This window comes from Durio zibethinus, chromosome 14 (assembly GCF_047325235.1).
Source record: "Durio zibethinus cultivar Kanyao isolate XHJ-2024 chromosome 14, ASM4732523v1, whole genome shotgun sequence".
Lineage (NCBI taxonomy): Eukaryota > Viridiplantae > Streptophyta > Magnoliopsida > Malvales > Malvaceae > Durio > Durio zibethinus.
Window position 1 is genome coordinate 15116976 of NC_143175.1, and position 14301 is coordinate 15131276.

At 31.8% G+C, this 14301-nt stretch overlaps 2 pseudogenes across 1 annotated transcript; one reads left to right on the forward strand and one right to left on the reverse strand.

The window, feature by feature from the left end:
- Positions 1 to 3133: 3133 nt before the first annotated feature.
- On the forward strand, positions 3134 to 6316 carry LOC111294361 (uncharacterized protein At2g39795, mitochondrial-like; annotated as a pseudogene). The gene is made up of 3 exons (XR_016327605.1): positions 3134 to 5022; positions 5438 to 5782; positions 5887 to 6316. The product of XR_016327605.1 is annotated as an uncharacterized protein At2g39795, mitochondrial-like (transcript).
- Positions 6317 to 7604: 1288 nt separating this feature from the next.
- LOC111294820 (delta-1-pyrroline-5-carboxylate synthase-like) lies at positions 7605 to 13631 on the reverse strand (annotated as a pseudogene).
- Positions 13632 to 14301: the final 670 nt, after the last annotated feature.

The window sequence follows — 14301 nt, forward strand, 5'->3', positions numbered from 1 at the left end:
TGATATTTCAATTTTCATTCAGTTATCATATTTATATTTAAAATTAATACCGTTAATTTTTAATATTGATGTAGATTAAATATCCAAAAAAAATATTGACACATATAAAAAGATTTTAGTTACCATCACATAATTAATGTCACATCAATATAGAAAATATCATAAAATTTAAAAAAAATAAATTTTTTTTAAAAAATCTAGAATTTTTTTAAAATTCTAAAAAATCACTAAACAATTTTTTGAAATCAAAATTTTATTAAAAAATAAAAAATATGAAATATTTTTAAAAATTATAAAAATTATGATTATTTTAAAATTAAAAAATGAAAATTTTAATAAAAATCTTAAAAATTAAAAAAGAAAATTTTAATAAAAAATTGATTTTCTTAAAATTAAAAAAATACAAAAACTTAAAAAATTTAAAGTTAAAAAAATAAAATTTTTTAACATTATTTGAAAATTTTAAAAATATTAAAATTTTTGAAAAAAATAAAAATTTTAAATTTTTTTTAAAAATTAAATAATTTCAAAATTTTGAAACATTCTAAAAAATTTAAAAAACCTAAAAAATAAAATATAAAAAACTTAAAATTTTCATAAAAGTATAAAAAATTTCAAGACAATTTTTGAAAAATTAAAAAAATATAAAAACTTAAAATTGTAAGATTCAAAAAAATGAAAAAATTTCAATTTTTTTTTAAATTTAAATTTTTTTTATTTTGTTATTTTAAATGTGTTTAAGTTTTTATGATTTCTTTTGAATTTTAAGAAAATTATTTTTATTAAAATTTTCAATTTTTTTAATTTTTGGATTTTGATTAAAATTTTGAAAATTTTTGAATTTTTTAAGTTTCCCCAATTTTTTATTTTTTAAAATATTTCAGTTTTGTAAATTTTTATAAAAAATTTTAAAATTTTTTAAAATTTTTAAAGTTTTGTTTTGAAGTTTTTAAGATTTTTTTATTTTTTTGAAATTTTCTTTTAATGTTGATGTAAAATTGATAATATGATGTTAATTAAACTTTTGACATGTGTTGGTATTTTATTAAATGTTAATGTCATATTAACAAATCGATTGATAGTATTAGTTTAAAATATCAAAATAAATGATAAAATGAAAATAAAAAATTAAATTAATAATTTTTTTTTTTTTAGACATCAAATTGATAAAACATGTATAATTCAATAATTATTTTTATATTTAACTTTTCTATTAAAAATGATTCATTTAAAATTAAAATAAAAAATTCTTATTATATAGATTAAGCATGAAGATTTTGAAAAAGAAAATTATAAAATTTGATATATTTTTTAGATTTATATTTTTAACAAAAACTTTTACAAAATTTTCTTGAATTATAAATAATATTTTTAATAATAATTTTTGTATATTACATATTTACCCAATTAAGAAAGTTAAATATAAATGTAAAATTTCAAATTTGCAGATATCAACTGACAGTGACAATAAAATCAAGGGCAGTCACCGTTCCCCCTTTTTCTTCATTTGTCTGCACACACATTCGTCAACAAAAATCCGGACCGTACTTTTTTATCCTTGATGCGGAACCCATCCAAAACCCGAATCCACCTCGAAACATCTCCTGCAATTTCCGCTCTGTCGTTAAAAATACTTTCAAAATTGAATTTAATATTTAATTTCGAATCCGCCGAACTTTATTAGTTGTCTTCCATCTACTCTCGTCTTGTATAAAGACCGCTCAACTTTCTCTGGATCAACGCATGCCAGCTCAGCTCCCGACGGCTAAAAACCGTTGCTAAAAAACAATAAAAAAGCTAGCCGAACTCGTCCAAGTCGACTTGTTTCCCCGCCCTTTTTATCTATTTTTCCTCGAATCTGGCTCGATTTTGTAGGTTGAACTCAGTTCGGGTTTAGATCTGGTAAGACTTAAAGGTAATTGCTGAATTCTTGTCTTTTCTAGCTTTCTACGTTGTCGTCTCTCGTGGTTCTTAATTGTTTAGCTTGAATATTTCATTGGAGTTGACCACATGATGTGGCGTTTGCATTTCATTATTTTTGTTCGATTTTGTGTTTTAGTTATTTTTTTTAATTGTTTTACATTTTTGGAGAATGATGAGGTTTAATTTGATTTGCGATGTTATATTTTTGTTAGATCTGATTTTTTGCATGGTTAATCACACAAAATATTTTTAAGAAGAAAAAAGGAATTAAACTTAATTTTTTTCGTTTAGCCACAAATTCTAAGTTAATTAACTATGTTAATCAAGGTTTTAATGGTAGTTTTGAATTTTAATAAAGATTTCATTGTTAATGACTTAATGCTGTTTTCTTTTTGCTATATTTGTTGTCAAATACTTTGTAAAGGTCAATAATTTGCGTGTGAACTGGTCAAGACTGACTTAGCTGATTATAGTTCTTTTGCTTAGTTTTGATTTACTCACTTTGAATTGTCAATTCAAATGCTTCTAGTTGGAAAGTTGCGTTTTTTTAATCCTTCTAGGCATGATTATTTCCTGTTTTCCATGGCTTCATTGGAGAGTGGAAGAAAGAAAGGAAATTCTCGATATTTAAATCACTTAAAAACTGTTATTTTCCCTTGAAAAAGATAAAGATAAAGAAAAGATTCAGTAGCTTAAACTATGTGTCATTACTTGAAGCTGGGGCTACATTGTAGCTGAATTTTGTTTTAGGTGCCATGTGAATCAATTTGCCGTTCTCATTAAAGATACCGTCAGGTGTTATAGCTGGAGTTTTTGTCACAATATCGCTAAGCATTTTTTGATGGAATTTTAGTAGTGCTTTTAGGTTTTAGCTTTATATTTTGGCTTATGACGCTTGTTTGAATGTTTGGGCTTTTCCCTCTTGCTTGGCTTTAGGTTTGCCTGGTTTTCTTCTCCTTGCTTGTGGTGAATTTGTGTCACTCTTGAATTCATGCTTATTGGTTCTGATTTCCTAATCTCTTTTATCTTTGTTCTGGATTTTTGAATGTCAATGTGGAGTTCTGTATAGGTCACACACTCTTTTCTTGTCATGTATAAGTAGCAGAGTCTATGGGGATTCATTTGCATCTTGCAAAGTGTATCTTAATTTGCATTCCTATCTTAACCTGAATTAGATTGCTGCTTAAGATACTGACTCTAGTATCTACAGGTAAAGCAGAAGGTGTATCACAATGAAGGCACTTATTTTTGTTGTAGGATTTGGAACACGATTGAGGCCATTGACCCTTAGTGTTCCTAAGCCACTTGCTGAATTTGCTAACAAACTCATGATCCTGCATCAGGTATATTTCTGTATGATGTCCAAATGAAGTTAAATTTTGTGTTCACCATTCAACAGCATACACCCAAACACAAAGATAAGAATTATTATGGGCATTGTTTCAAAATCAGTAGGAAATTGGTTTTCTTTTTTTTTTTTTTTTGGGGGGGGGGAACCTTGATCATGGGGTTGCTTTATTTTGGAGTAAACTCCTTTCCTTTTCAATGTGGGGTCAAAGCAAGTGGGAGTTGGGGAAGTTTTTTTTTTTTTCTTTGTGGGTTAATTGTTGTTTCTCTAATGTATCATTATCATCATCCATCACTGAAGCTAATGACTAATTAAGTTAGGTGTGTCATGTGTGGCAGTTCTAATAGTAATTCTCTATGATTACTCAAGTTTGAAAATAATTAGGAATATGTGTAACGATCGTTTAATTTCAATCATTTTGACGTATTTTATACAAAATTTTATCTAAAAATGAAATGATTATTAGTTAAATAAGACAAGTTTAATTTGCAAGGTTCCCTTTAGATTTGTATCTTCCAAACTAACAAAACTTGTCCACATCCTTTTCTTTTTGTTTTCCTCACATCCTCTTCTTTTTACTTTTTATTCAATTTGAATCAACTGTCAATTTCTTACCTAATTTTGATAGCCAAAAATTCCTAAAGCTTTTGGTATATTTCCTTGGTTCATGATGCCAAATTAAAAGGCAAAACGTGCAGTGGAAATTGCCTTGTTATTATATGATAGCTTGAGCTTTTTAGCTATCAAAATCTTTCAAGATTTATAGATATTGGGCAATAAAGTTCTTAAATGACTGTCTATAGCATTGTCTTTTATGACAAATACATGTATGATTTAGCTCAACGACCCTTTGCTCCAAGAGGAATATATATATATATATATATATATATATATATATATATATATAAAAGAACTGGATGAACATAGTCGAGACTTGAGGCTTGTTCTAGTCCAGCAAATATGTTTTGACCAACTTGAGGAATGGACATTTCTCTTATTGATATGTAGTGGAGTGGGAATTTTCTTCCTTTGAGATAAGGATTGATCAGCATGTTCTATATTTCATGCATCTTATTTATGTTGGAAACCAAAATGAGGTTGGTTTTGGTGTTAATGGGTGGCTAGTACTGTCACTGAACCAAAAAAAAAAAAAAAAACCAAAAATGATAGGAATGGTATTGGAATTCATGCTTTTGTCCTGACCTGCTGGCTGGCATAGTAATATTTCATGGCATGGATACTAATGACTGTTGTTGAAATCACAACTTTTTTTCTTGAAATAAAAGTTAGGCCCAATTGAGCCTAATATGAGGTCTAAATCAGCCCAACTTAGCCCACTCCGAGGGTAAAGAGGCACAAAATGGCCTGAATCAGATCGAATCCATGTCCTCTTTTCGCCTTAAAAGCCTAAAACCTTCACAATTGAGTCTAAAACCCTAGCAAACCATCCCTCCTCTCTTCTTCTGGCCGCTGTTTCGATGGCTGTCGCGTCGGTTCTCCGCAAATCAGCCAACTCGATGGCTCCACTCGCGATTTGACTCACCCGAGTCCAGAGGAACTACCACTCTTGCATCTTCACAGCATTCAACCATAGCTTCCAGTCCCATGAACCGGCTGTAAAACGTTTTTACCGAAACACCCTTCATTTCTCAGCCGCTGCTGATTCTAGAAAAACCTCTTCTGATGAGGCTCTTATCCGAGTTCTTGAGTCTGAGATTCAGTGTGCTGAGGGGAGTGATGACTATGATCAGGTGAGTAATTATTTTTTTTTTTATTTAGGGTTTATGCGAAAGTAAGGGGAAGATATGAATGCTTGAATTTAGTGGTTCTTTTCTTTCATGGAAATTGAAAATTTTGCAACTTTGTTTTAAAAAATTGTTTTTCCCAAAAAAACATGGGAGCTATTGCAAATGGTGTCTAAACACATTTATTTAATATCTTTTTTTTTTTTTTCACTAAAGTTGGTTTAAACATAGAAAATTGAGGGTTTGATTTTTTGAAATGGAAATGATAACATGAAGGATTTTAGATTTTTTTTTCCTTTCAAGGAAATGTAAAAGAAATGTAGTAACTTTTAATATGAAGACATCATTTTGTTCCCATAAAAATGTTTTAGCTATTCACAACTTGGTTATTGAGAGAAGTTTTGGAAAAATGTGTTCACAGGTTGAAGACACTCCAAGTGGATTCCATTTCGAAATTGAAGACACTCCTGAACTTCAAACTGTAACGTTGAGAAGAGAATATGATGGTGAGCTCATCAAAATTGATGTTCATATGCCTGATCTCGATACCGGTGATGAACAGAAGGAGGATGAAGACGGTGATGGGGATGAATATGAAAAGCCTTGTAAATCAAAGTATCCCATTGGTTGTTACCGTCTCAAAGAAAGGTGGTCCTAGTTTGAAGTTTAATTGTACTGCTTTCCCTGATGAGATTGCAATCAATAGTTTGACTGTTAGAAATCCTAACTCTGAGGACAAACTTGCCTATGAAGGCCCTGATTTCCAGTAAGCTTTTCATAGTTCATGTTTACATGCATTGTATGCATAGGAAAATTGTGATTTTGATTGTCCTCTGCTATAACTAATGTTTTTGTTTTTGTGCTTTGCAGTGATTTGGATGAGAACCTGCAGGAGGCTTTCCACAAGTATTTGGAGATCAGAGGAATCAAGCCAAGCACCACCAATTACTTGCATGAATACATGATCAGCAAGGATAGCCGAGAGTACCTTAGGTGGTTGAAGAACCTCAGGAAGTTTGTTGAAGAATGAAGGATTTATAGCTTCTTAATGAAAAAGTGCATGCGCCAGTAGTATTCTCTTTTGGTAGAAAACTAGCACAATTGCCAGTTATTATATGAACTAAATAACATATGCCCATTTCTATTTAGATGAAAAGTTTTTGAAATGGTTGAAGTGGTTAAAACTTCAAATGTTTGGAATTAAGTGCACTTGAGCTCATATATTGTTCACACTTGTGTGAACTAAATCCTTGTTAAGTCTTGCAGGAACTGAAAACAAGCATGCAAGAATGTTACTTCATATTGACCTTTCTTAATTGATTAGAATGCAATTAACAAAATAAAAATGAAAACGATGTTTGTGTTGTTATCTTCCTTAGATGAACGGTGTTTGAATGCCGCATTTGTGATCTGCCATCAAATCTTGAAGAGATTGAGAATACGTTTGATTAGCATGGTGGTGGAAGTGCCTTCTGTTGTGTCGTTTTGACCCACTTTGTTAGCATATGATCTTATATCTGAGTTTGGTATTCCTTGAATAGTTTTGGCCTTTGCCCTTTTGGGAGTGAATGTATGCATCGATAGTCACTTTGGCATTCCTAAAAATGTATACCCATTTTGGTATTCCGTAAATTAGAATTCCCCAATATATTACTATTATTTGTTTTAATTTCAATTTCATAAGGAGGAAAAATCAATGCAGGAATCCAGTTTAGGACTTCTACACTTGAAAAGAATTTTACTACTATACAAATAATCCTTTTTTTTGTTTTTGTTTTTTTGAATGATAATCAACGTGATGCTTTCTTAAACTAGCCCTTATGTTATGGCCAAAATATGTGTATATATATATATATATGTATGTATGTATATATGTATGAAAGAAGCTTTTCACTGCCCTAACTTCCCGTAAACCATTGCAACTGACTCCTCTAAACAGCATTAGAAACCAATGGGATCCGACCCAAATGGATCCTAGTCTAAATTCCCGTGAAATTCCCAAAAATATACTAAAAGAAGGGGACTGGTGAAATATTTTAGTATTTGAGCAGAATTCCTGAATTCACAAATTACATCATAATATTTTTTATGTTCTTTTTTCTACTAAAACAAATTACATTAACACTAGAAAAAAATTTACTTGTTGCTATTTATTCCTAGCTTGAATACGTAACAATAAACCATATAGCTTGAATAATACTAACTCCCTGACCAAACACTCCAATCCCCACCTTAAAACGAAGGATAAGACAGAAATGACAAAATAAGAAAGTAGAAACCTATCAGCAACCAGCTTCAGGAATTTTCCCCTTCGCATTTTAGGCTTTTCTGATGCAACTTTTAAGAGTCAATTGATATGTATGTAAATGACCCCTTTATCGCTATCCACCACCCGCCCACTTCCAATGTATTTGGGGAAAATAAAATAAAAGAAAATGGAAGTATAATAAGGTATGTGGGAAAACTGAGAGTAAATTGAAAAACTTCTCTCAAGAATTATACAAGTATTTTATATCTATATATAATTAATTAGAGGATTAATTAAAAAATTAAATTTTTCTAAAGTTGATTTTTATAATTGAGGGATATATTAATTTTCTGTTTTTAATTTTAAGGATGCAAATATCTAATTTTAACAATACAAAATATTTATAGATTTCAATCAACTGTAATTAAATGTTTGTTAAGAGGATAACCTTAAAAGAAACAATTTGAATTCTTCTAAAATAATGGGCACCCACAGCATGTCAAATATTAATTTTATTCGTCATGAAATTGTGTAATTTATCAAAAAGAAATTCTTCAGAATATTAATTCTATCAAATTTCTTCATTGGAATGCTACAATAATAATGTCATCTATAATAAGATCAACAGAATTTATATTACCTGCAAAATGATCTATACTGTAGGTAGCATATATGTAAAAATGCATGTATATAAAATGTATGCAGTAATAACAATGGAATGTAAAATATGCAGTGGATAAATGAAGATCTTATTAGATCCATACCATCTTGTTGTTAACAACCCTTCAACTCCGGCAGGACCCCGAGCATGAATCCTACTTGTACTTATCCCAACCTATTCAGTTATTGAAGAAAATCAAATACTAAACCAATGAACTCGAGCATATTAAATATGCTGAAAATAACAGAGATATGATACCTCAGCTCCTAGCCCCATCGCAAAACCTTGTGCTTGCATTGTGGAAAACAGCAGCACTGCCCATTTAAATACAGGATATTTATTACATGATATCCCACAATTAAAAAAGCCATTGTCTTCGCACCAAGTTCAAGTATTTTTTGCATTCAAAATCAATGTATGACCCATTGCATTTTCTTATTTTAGATATTACATGTAAGATGAGAGAACAGAAACTCATCATGAATTTATGTTACAGAATAAGCACACAAGCTGATTTTTCAGAAACTAGATAATTGAATCTTGCCTGTCAACCTGATGCAGGAAGATTTCTGCAATTTCTTGGTCTTCTATGATGATACCATCCGTATGTGCACTGAGCAAAAAAGAAAAAGAAGGTCATATCCATGTCCACCCGTACATGCAAACATAGGCATACATTTACACATAAAAATGCAAACAAAGATATGTCAATAATCTTCTTTGCCAAGACTGAGTAACATGCCTTCCGTGTCGATGGATATGATCAATTGCTGCACCCACGTCATTCACTATTTCAACAGTGCAGGCCATTGAACTGTATTCATGATGAAATGATTGTGCCTGTGGGATATTCAACAAGGAACTTGCCCTTGGCCCACCATATAAAATAACACCTGCAAAAGATACATTACCCTCGTTGTCCATTAGATATTCCAAATATAGTGTTACAATCTATTCGGAAAATGCGTAGAAATTGCATCCTAATAAATTTGGCACCGTAATAACATAATTGCCAAACAATAGAAATCAAGATAAACAACAAGGTTTTAAAAATAACAACATGGATAACAATCCAAATAGGACAATGACACGTTTGGTCAAGTTATTCTATTAGGTCGTTAGCAATTCCAAATATCCTTCTATTGCATCCTTATAATGTACAGATCTTGAGATTTAAAACTCAAAAGCATAGACTATCCATTTCATTTGTTCATTCATTCTAAAACCATAAGTGGACAATTCGTTAACTATGCTCCATTAATTCCACTTTTACAAGTTCAAAGAACTATTTAATAGCGGTCGGTGCCAATTTTCCCCCGTCCTTTATAATATTTTAACTAGAGCTATTCACTTTCTGATAAAACAATTAACCATGTGGTAGTCATGGATAGTTTTAAGTATCATATATTGTAAATGAAGTTGTTTGCAATGTACCTTCTACACGACGATCAACAATAGGCTCATTAAGTGCAGTATTCTGTACTAAATCCTTGTGTACAAGAAGAGTTTCCTGCCAAAAGTCAGAGAAATATGAAGAACTATGCAATGTGATGAATACAATCTGAAATGTTTCAAACAAAAATAGAACCTCAAAGAAGATCATTGAAAATGTTACTTAAATTTGTTAGGAAGAAATAAATTGATTAATTACCTTTGCATTACAAGCAGCAGGATAACCTCCTTTTGCATCCAAAACAATCCACTTTGCCATATCCATATCAGCATACTTATCAACATACAATGGCAAAAATCATCTGAAACAAACAGAATAGTTCAATACATGAAAACCAGGCAGCAGTATCTTTTCCTTTAAAAAACAAAATCTCCACATCAGGCCAAGCATATGATGAATGGATAAGACAATAGTAACCCATCTAATCTGCATGACCGAGAACAGGAATTTTGGTTGAATTCTTGATTTAAGAAACAACTTTGTTGCTGCCTCTTCGGATCACAAGTTCAATCACATCAACAAGCTGAAGTATAAATGTTAATGCTGAGTTCCAAATTAAATTGTATAATATTGTCTTAATCGCAAAAGTATCTGTTCTAATCGTTGGTTACTATAAGGTCAACTAACCTTCAAATGATCAGGAATCTACTCTCTTGAAGTCACAAGTCCAATAACTTTGCCCCCGACAGTGTCTGGAATGGCTTCAGTTATTAACTATGAATTCTGTTTGGGGCCATTTTTAGGTCCAAACGATAAAATAGTCTTTTCTTTATTTGAGATTGGCAGTAAATAGCTATGGGCATTTTTTATTTTTGGGCTTAGCTGATATATTAAGTTGATCTGATCTCACGCGACCATGTTAGCTTGGTCACTTCACTAATCTATCCAGTAAATATTTCTAAATGTTGACTTTTCATCCCTAGAGTGGATGGTCAACATCTAAGTTAACTCGGTCTGTTAGGTCTTCCTGGACCCTATGTATATATAGGATCATATAGTTACCATTTCACCATTTTGCTTTCTTCTATTTTTCTTGTATTCTCTTTTCTATTTTCCATTGTCGATCTCTGATTTGAGCATTGAAACACAAATGCTAAGATCACTTTCAGCCTTTGTCTTTGGTGACTCTCTCTTTTTTATTGATTTCAGGGTTTTATCCCTAGCAGCTCGGCACCAACATAATCACAAGAAGGTGTGATAAAATATCAGAAAAGAAATCTAGACAAGAAATCACATTGCAGTACATTCCAGAAAATTCATTTTAGAATCCAAACCTTAAGCAAAATAGCATTTGACTGCTTGGCCTCCTTTCCCTGTTTCAAGAGAAGCACATTCCCATTTCTGATAGTTAACGAGGCTCTCTATTCAAATCATACATAAAGCCATAGGAGTATATTCAGAAACAGAAGCATATAAATTGACTAGGCAAACAAGAAATAGCTCTTAGCTCCACCTCATACCATGCAGATAGCTTTTCCTTGGCCAAGCCAAATTAAGGTAAAAAACACGGGTTTAGGTACATAAGTCCATCTCAGAACAAAAATAATCTATTTAAACCATTCACATTGTCCCTAATATAATCCCCCAACCCAAAAAAAGGAACGTTTATTGCCCCGCTTCTATAAAGGTTTAGAAATTAAACAATTACATTTCAAACCAAATGAACCTCCAGTTACTCCACTCCTTGGTGTATCAACCTACTGAACATATGGACTACATCTTTATTGCCTGTATTTTCTTCAAAAACACGGCCAATTAGGTCTTCCATGTTAGTAAGCACACGAATTGACTTTGCATGACTCGAAATCTGTTGTAAAGGGAGTAAATTCAACAACGCAGAACAAAACTCATAACTATAAATTAATCTGAGAAGGCACAAGTATAGTTGGAATTTGGTACACAAGGGTTGCATCTGCTTTTGATATTTGAAGACATGGTCAAAGCTGAAAGGTAATAAACAGTAACAGCAATTCAAATTCAATAAGCAAACATGGAGGAATTAGATTTATCATTTTACCTTCCCAGATTTCAGAGCTAGCCAAGATATCAAGGATTTTTCATATCCAGCCTGATGTGCAGCAGCAACATCAGCTTAATTCTCGATAGTGTTCAATTTTTCATTTGCTTCAAGAGCATCAGCAATGTCTAGTAAAATCTTTTCCCGCTCTTATGAAGACAATGCCTCAAGAACAATTGCTGAGAGGTAATAAACAGCAACAGTAATTCAAATTCAATAAGCAAACATGGACGAATTAGATTTAGCGTTTTACCTTCCCAGATTTCAGAGCTAGCCGAGATATCAAGGATTTTTCATATCCAGCCTGTTGTGCAGCAGCAACATCAGCTTAATTCTCGATAGTTTTCAAGTTTTCGTTTGCTTCGAGAGCATCAGCAATGTCTAGTAAAATCTTTTCCCGCTCTTATAAAGACAATGCCTCAAGAACAATTGCCATCAAGTTACGTTTACCACTAGCCAAGAAGGTAAATCTGACTGTCAACATGAGATGTCGTCAGCCAGACCCACAACTTAAGGAGGGAACAAAAAAATGTTATAGAAAAATTCACATAAAATATTTGGAGCCAAAAAGCAATAATATTACCTGAAGTCGCCTGGAACTTTCACTTGCTGCAACTGCCATTTCACGGGCACCAACTTCTTTAACTGGTTCCCACAAATGTGCATCTTGGTGAAAAAGAGTACCAATTCGCTGTCCTTGGAGGACTTTTATTATGTTCTCAGCCGCATATCCACTTTATAAAAAACAAAAGAGAAATTACTGGCAATTAGGCAGAAGGCAAGTGGCTGACACCAGCATGGCAGCATCAAATATGAATGCAAAATCAATATTATATATCAAAGGCTAGAAGTTCCAGACAAATAAGTTTTCTTTTTTTTTTTTTTTTTTGAGTTGCAATTCATGGAACAACATATAATCTTAAGATGAGATGAGGCAGGAAGGGCTAAATTGCTGGAATTTTCTTAGCCCTGGATGCACTTACTAGCAGGAGACTGGCCAGTATGTTCATATCATTTTCAATGATTGAAATCCTAGCAAAAACAGCGTTCAATCATTTTAGTTGATCCTATTTATTACATTTAACATGTGTCACAATACAGTAAAGCACTTCCTAGTTCTAAACCTGAAGTAAAGGATGTAGTATACCTGGCCATAACAACAGGAATGCCAGCACAAGCTGCATTGACAGCCGCTTTTACTTTTGCAGTCATACCACCCTTGACTTGTCTCCAAAGGTAATCTCACTCTGATGCTTTTGCTTAAGTTAACATTATGTGTGGATTAGCTTTGATTTCGAATCACTTGGAGGGCCATTATAAAGACTCTCTATATCACTCAACAAAACAAGAAGATCAGCTTCTAGTTCCAATGCCAATAGAACCGCTAAACTGTCATTATCCCAAAATATACCAGAAGAATCCTGCAAAAGTTCTCAAACCTTGGACTTTCAGATGAGTCAAAGCTTTCGAAGACTTTTTTTTTGATACCATCATAGAAAGAAACTCACAATATCTGTTGGCACAATGCATTAAAGCCTTGAGAAATAAGCTTCTATTTATAAGGCATTAGAGTGTATTAGTACAGCCTCCTAAGATTAAGCTTCTAATTATGAAGAAGAAAAGGACATTTCATTCCAACAATAGATAAGATTGCTGTAGGCAGAGGGATGGCGTTGATCCAGGTATTGATATAAACAGACATGAACAAACGTTGAATGTGATGCATTACAATGTATATGTACAGCCTCCTAAGATTAAGCTTCTACTTATGATGAAGAACAGCAATTTTCATCCTAGCATTGGATAACATTACTGTAGGCAGAAAGGAATAGCATCGATCCTGGTATATTGATATAAAGAGACATCATCACATAGGAAAAAGTACCTCATATGGAGCTTTCCTGGTACTGAGTGCATCATTTTCGTTAAATATTGGAATAACTTTCAGCGATAATAAAGACCTCACTGTTTCATTTAGTTGCTTCCTAAAATCTCTCTCTAAAATCGCTCTGCTGCAGCCAAAAATAAAAAGGTTTTTCAGATAAGCTCTATATACCAGTGATATAAACATGCATCTCAGATATAGAGATGAAATTTTCCAGTGAAGAAAGAAAGAACTTTAAGGTAATAAACTTCAAGAAAAAAAAAAAAAAAGACTGATGCAGCCATGAAATAGAGAATGCATGACCACCTCATTAAACAATATATCATACAGGGCCATAAGACTATTTTGTCCAACGGCTGCACATGCCTTTCCATTGCGGCTGCTGAAGATCAGCAAAGCTGCAAAACATGAGACAAGAATGGTAAGAACAATATCAAGGAAAAAGAATTTATCGAAGCTAACTACAGAAATATAAATAGTTTCCACTTTTTTTCTTTTTTGATGCATGGCAGCAACGTCCATTCTTTAGGCTCGGCGTAAACATCAATATACAGAGCTGAAAGAGTGTCATAACCATTTTTAGACCGCTACACGTTTAATTTTAAAATCGAGAAAGACAGAGAGTCATCGTTAATATATTTTAAGGTATAATTAGTCACTCAAAATAATTTATATTTTTAATAAAATGATAAAATTGATTTAAAGTTTATCAAAAAAATAATTTCAATCTACAAAAATAGAATTAAATTCAAGAATCAATTACATGTGGAGAAGAATCAGCATCACCACAGCGCCTATGAAAATTGATACCTATTAATCATGTATTATTTTCGATGTTGGATATAATGGTTTCAATCTTAAATTTAATAATAATTTCCTTCATTTAAAAAAAAATAATTTTATTAAAATTTTTTATTTAAAGAAAATCTTTAAATTAAAAAATTATCTTAAAATTTTACAACGTCTACATAAAATTTATGGATAATTCTTTTCACTTAAGATTTGTCACCACATTCCTCAA